Consider the following 6,529-nt stretch of genomic DNA (forward strand, 5'->3'; position numbering starts at 1 on the left):
TGAGCAAATCACTTTACCAGACATTGCTCCCAGGTTGCCCCTAATAATGGAATGTGTGTCCACTGGGTCTTCCTGATTAACAGATGGCTATTAATTTCCTTAAACATTCACCAGACATTATTTATCATTTATTTATTTAACATTTGTTATCCAGGAAAGTCCGACTTGGAACAAAGCCAATTTTCAGCAGAGGCCCGGGGAGAAATGCTCCAGATGCATGTCTTTGTAACATGGAAGGAAACCGGAGCACCCAGAGGAAATCTACACGAATGCTGGGAGGACATGCAGACTCCACACAGAAGGCATCCCAGCCAAGAATCGAACTAGAGAACCTTTTGCTGTGAGGCGACAATGCTATCGCTGCACCACTGCGCCGTACATTAAAGAGAGAAGTTGGGATTACTTCCCCATACATATGTCCTAATCTGTGGAAGAGTATGAAAATGACAGACATGACATTGAAACAACAGGGTGAAGCCAACAGAATATGGCATGCATTCTCTAGCTACAGACTGATTGTCTAAAATGCAGTCACATTGCACAGAATGGGTGAAAAAGACAGCAACAAGAAAAAAGTAGTCTGTATTACCATTAAGGCATTCTTGATGGACCACTACAGACAGTCATACCCCACCACCTCCACTGCTACAGAGTTGCATATTACTATGTGGCATTTGATGTGAAGCCTGTTTCTCTAATATACATAACCTTTTATAATTATTGGTGTTGCATGCAATGGCAGGTAAGGAGCTTGCACATACTTTATGTTATACTTGAACTGCTTACTGTGTCAGTTTATTCTTGCCCCATGGGTCAGCCATGAATCATTTTGGAATGTTGTGTTGCCGTGGGACTGCTCACACAATCTTATACAATTCCTTATTATCATACAGCACTCAAGGAAGCCTACAAGTCATCTTCTAATTCAAAACCATTTACTTATAAGCGAAACCTGAGGGTAGTTCCTGAATGCAGTTTTAATGTCTGGTTGCATATTTTGCATAATCTGACAAATTAACTAATTGTTATATTTCTGTAGCATTACCAAATGCTGTAGTTTGGCAGTTTTGTCTGCGGAGATTAATCCTTTCTGTTAACACCTAATGATACTTCGCAAACAGCACAGGTTGCTAAATATTCATGGTGGTACACAAATATATCATAGGTTCATAGGTTCATAGGTAGGTACTAGACTATTGGCCCTAGGGCCTATATAAGCCTAGCCAAAAGGTACCCTGGCTTTCGCCACCCAAGAAAATTATTTTCCTGTGCCCCTGTCAAGCAGAGCCACAGAAATGACACCCGGGGTGAATTTTAAACTGAGGTTCCATCTGCTTGATTTGGTGATAACTCAAGTTGATGTCAAAGATCCCGAGGTGCTTACTGAAAAGAATAAGGAAGTTTCCTGATGTCCAGACCAAATTTCTCCTTGTAGTAGAGATACTACCTCAGGTCTCCCCTGCAAAGAAGCCACTAGCCTAGTGGGACTAACCTGGTCAACCAAGAATGAATAAATGTCAGATTTTGCATTTTATTACTCTTTTGAAATCCTGACCTAACACAATCTATAGAACATTTGGTAAGGGAGATACTAACATAATTGCTATGGAAATATGGACAGTTTCATAATCATAGCCATAAATAAATGTCACATATCAACCAAATCATAGCTCTCATATGATTTCCTTTTCCTCACCATTATCTGTTATGTTTGACCCAACATTCCTAGCATTATGTTTCTACCAATGAGATAATAATGTTGGATATTATAGCTATTTCAAACACTGCTATGTTGCATAAGGAGTTATATCTACAATTTGTCTAGCGTCTGTCAGTCCAAGATTATAACAGAATCTGTGCTTCATCTCCTATTTGGAATTTGGTTCCAAACTCATGTGTAACACAGTAATTAAGAGTATTGCTAAATCATTTGTTATAGAAGTACACATATTTTCATAAACATTGCAAGGAACAGATGTCAATACTTTAAATCCCGTGTTTTTGAATGCAGCTATCTGATTCACCTTCCTTTCAGTAAATCTTATTAAGCCACAGATCACACGTATTATGCAACTTCATTTCACCTTCATCACCATCATTGTGAAGTCTATTTGACCCATTTTTTGTACATGTGGTTGAGGTGTTGCATCAGCTGTCACCTGCTCTCTTGAGTTACTGCTGCTCTACTACCTTTTTTGACAGTTAAATCCTAACCATTGGAGGTCTTCTGTCATGTAATCCAGACGTCTCTTGGACGAACATCCTTATTTCTCCTTGCCTGCTTCCTTTATTTTCCAAATATTCTTCAACAAATTGTCTTTTGCTTTCATGAACATGTGCCCAAACCACCAAAGCCTGTTCTCTTTGACCCCCTCTTTAACAGGAGCTACTTTAGCTTCTGCCCTGATGCCATCATTTCATCATATTTTCCACACTGTGCATCCTACCCACTGTCTTAAGCATTTCATCTCCATCACTTCTGCCTTCCTCACGTGCTCTGACTTTACATGACAGTTTTCTGTAACATACAAAAGTATTGGCCAGGCCACTGTTTTGTACACTTTGCTTTTCAGCTTCTTTGGCATTCTTCTGCTTCACACTGGGCCAGATTCTGTAAAGTTTGCAGAAGCTATATGCAGACAGTGCAGCACGCTGAAGGAAGACTTTCGTGCACCTGATGCAGCCACGATTCCAGAAGACATACTTAAGGTAGACCAAGTACTTAAATATTCAGTGTGGGATAATTAGGGATTCCATGCATGCTGGTCTGACTCCAAAACACATTGTATGCACACAACACAACTCAAATGTGACAAACAGCCATGCCAACTCTGTTTCTGAAATCCTCAGTGCATACTTTCCGGACCTCAAGAAATTCAAGTGAATACTATGGATTATGGTGAAATCCATAGCAAAATACAAAAAATCATATAAAAATGCAACCTGCTGTTAATATACTGCAAGAGGTTGCAGTGATGCAAGCCATATATGAGGCTGAGGCTGTGGCTGTGTGTCCTAGAAGGTAGCCAGCTAGAGTCAGAGCAAGTCTGCAACTAAACCATTTGTCAGGACAGCAAATAATTGACATATATCATCTAGACAGACAACTGGCGCAGGCTGTCTGAAACATGTGTGCCCTATACATATCTGTGCAGACCCTGCAAGGAAATCCCAGCCCTCTTGAAGCCAAATTGTGTCTCAGCCTAGGTTTATTTGCATCTGGGACATTGCAGAGACACGTGATATGTTAATGCACCAGTTCTATAAGACTGCAAACTTCCCACATGTACTTGGTACAAAAGATTGCACACACATACCTATCAAGACACCAGCTCATCCTGAAGCAGACTGATGCATAAACAGAAAGGGATGGCCATCTAGCAATTGCCAAGTTGTGTATGTAGCAGATGGCAGCAGAACAAACATTATGGCAACACACCCTGAAACTGTCCATGACGCAGCCATTTGGAGGGGAAAGTGGACTGAAGTCTTCATTCCAGCAAGTTAAAATACCTGAGGGATTACTACTGGGTAAGTACAGGAGCACAGCTAGGATGTCAGTTAAGGATACCCCTCACAACAATATCCATGCTGACCAAATGTGTTTTTATTCTCCACAACAGGTAACTGTGGTTATCCACTTGAGCCACAACTAATGACCATGTACTGTGAACCACTGAACCTTGCACAGAGACCGACAATAAAGCACATGCAGCAGCCAGAAGCATCAGAGAGTGTGTGTTTGATGTACTGAAAGCTGTGTTCAGATGTTTAGACACATCTGGGGGTGCACTGCAATACACACCTGAAAAGGCAGCAAAGATGCTAACATTGTGTGCCATGCTGCACAACATGCTAACCAGAGCACATGGCAGTCTTCCAGCTGCACATGTGGGTGAACTACCCAAAGAACCCCAGATGCCTGAAGAGGGCATCCCAGAGATATCAGAGGTCACAGGAGTAGGCAATGTAGGATGTAACCACAAGTGCAGGCAGACGCAACATGGCAGCTTCTGACCCAAATATTTGAGCCATGACAAGCCGCATGTACTGAACACTGATGGTCAGGTGGTGTCCCTTGCATCTAATGGCAAATGCCCACTAGATGAACACAGTGAGCATCACACATAACTTAATCATAACATATTCCAACATGAAATTATGCAAATGTGTCAAAACAGGGATCATCAACTCAGAGCACAACTGACACAGGTATGCATAGACTCAGATTGTTGTATCACTGTATGGTAAACAATAAGGTACAAACATCAGTGCTACACACACAAATTTCTACAATATAATTACAAGAAAATAGAAAAATTATGCAGGACATAATGCTGAATTTTTAATTTCAGAAGACACATATCACAGTACTGTGCTATTAAATAATATGAGCCAGCTATATGTACTACACTATTGGACGCACTCTAATGCAGTCTTGGGTGAACTTCTTGACAATAAACACCACAGTCCACTTTGCTCTGACCATGTACAGACACATCTTGCCCTGGTTGCTCCACAAAGGAGTTGGATGTGGCAACACCATGTTGAGTTGAAGGACTATGACTGTGATTTGAAGGTCTTGTGAATGGTGAGACCACAGCAGATGGGCCAGCAGTTCATCTATGTCCAGGCTAGACCACATACAATGGTTCTTGATGGCCAATGGTGGTTCTGTGGACAGGTGGCCTGCCTCTCACAGTTTGCAATCTGGTGAGTACAGTCATGGAATGCAGAATTGCCCTTCATGCATGGCACATAGCTGATGTGTCACATGATCTGTGGCACAGGCAAGTGCACAGACATCTGAATGATGAAATTACTATGAATGTTCATTTGCCTGCAGCAGGAGGTGGATACCCTCTGAAACCTAGCCATGCAAAACATTTGCTTGCCTATGTCTACCACGATGCCCTGTTCCTGGTTATTGTGTGCAACTGTCAGCAACAGTGCTCTCAACTGTGGTGTGTTGGTCAGTGGCCTCACCCTGTTCAACATCCACTGTAGCATCATCCTCTGAATGGCAGGACAAGTGGTCCTCCACATCTGAGGCTACATCTGCTGCAACATCACGGTCGACCTCATGGATGGACTCTCCAAACAACTCAAGTTCCCCTGTGCCAGGGGCCATACTACCATGTTGAGGCACATCATGAACAACATCATGATCACTGGATGGGCTGCTGGATGATACAGATATGTAATCAATGTGCTGCAAGATAAAAAGACACAGATCAGGACAATGTGCCTACATCACATGATGGATATCAAAGACATATGGCATATATATTTCACTGCACAATTACAAATAATAATGACTTTACATGTGGTCTAATGTATGTATGTTGCACTGATTCTACATAAATAAAGTATATAATTTGTTTACACTGTCAACATACATGACATATGTGATGAATTAAAAAAAACACACCTAGAAGCAACTCATGGGAAGATGGCGATGTTGAACAGGGATAAACTTCAACTAGCATAAGGAATAAAACAGCATTAGTGATCACATCATTTACACTATTAACCAGCTGAACACTGTTACAACATACAAAATGTGTGACATATACATACTACTCATATGTTCATGTTGATGCAGACTGATCTAGGGATGGTAAGAAGGACACAGTATCAATGGAGATTAATTACAGAATTCATAGCAAGAACAGTTGTGAAACATAGTTAATATCATACCACTTATAGACTCCTGCTGTGTAGAGGTTGTGGGTTGTACTGCTGATCCTGCAGTGGGAAAGTAAAAAAAAACACAGCAGAGTCACGTATATAATACATTAACATGGGCTGCAAATATTCACGTGATGGACATTACAAATGTACACCAGATGGACCTGCATTGACAAATATTGACATAAATGCCAGTTATCATGTGTGCTACACATTGTTGAAGGGTATGACAATTTTGCTGTAGCATACCTGGTCTGTCTGCACTTGAAAAAGCATGACTTATCCCTCCACTTCATATTACAGTGAAAAGCAGTGCCATGAAATGAGGCTGATGCATTAACAAGGTAGTGTTCACAGTAACAGTATAGAGACACTCACCTGCGAATCTCTGGTTTACTCCTCAAGTAGATAGACCTGTGAATATTAATGCAAACAGCATTACAAATGTTGTTTGGACTGCTCTGTATGTTACTTATTTGTATCAATACATTTCATTAGGCTTGCATTCATCATCCTCACCCTGTGTGGACATGTGTGCATGGCTCTTCTTTGCTGCTGTAAATCAAAAACAGCAGTAAATCAATATGCATGCTACAGCAATATGCAGTGATTGTCTCAATACACAGGCCACTAATGCAAAGAAAGAGATATAGGTCCATCCTGGAAATCCATCTACAATCCCACCACCAGGTATGCATTGCTCCTCTCTTGCTGTATGCAGAGACCAGAAATATTGTGATGTCATCTTGGGGAGTCAGTGGTGGTCCACCATCTGTGACATCTTTCGATCTCCCATAACATGTCACTTTGTTGGCTGCATGAAGAATCATGCCCAAGC

The 6,529-nt window shown here is 41.3% G+C and overlaps 1 long non-coding RNA gene across 1 annotated transcript; it reads right to left on the reverse strand.

Moving 5' to 3' along the window:
• Positions 1-4,404: 4,404 nt before the first annotated feature.
• Positions 4,405-6,112, reverse strand: LOC122812792. The gene is made up of 3 exons (XR_006366568.1): positions 6,070-6,112; positions 5,701-5,748; positions 4,405-5,212 (listed from the first exon to the last, which is right to left on the reverse strand). It is a non-coding gene; the product is annotated as an uncharacterized LOC122812792 (long non-coding RNA).
• Positions 6,113-6,529: the final 417 nt, after the last annotated feature.

The sequence above is a fragment of the Protopterus annectens genome, chromosome 10.part0 (genome assembly GCF_019279795.1).
Source record: "Protopterus annectens isolate FY-2018-M chromosome 10.part0, PAN1.0, whole genome shotgun sequence".
Taxonomy (NCBI): domain Eukaryota; kingdom Metazoa; phylum Chordata; order Ceratodontiformes; family Protopteridae; genus Protopterus; species Protopterus annectens.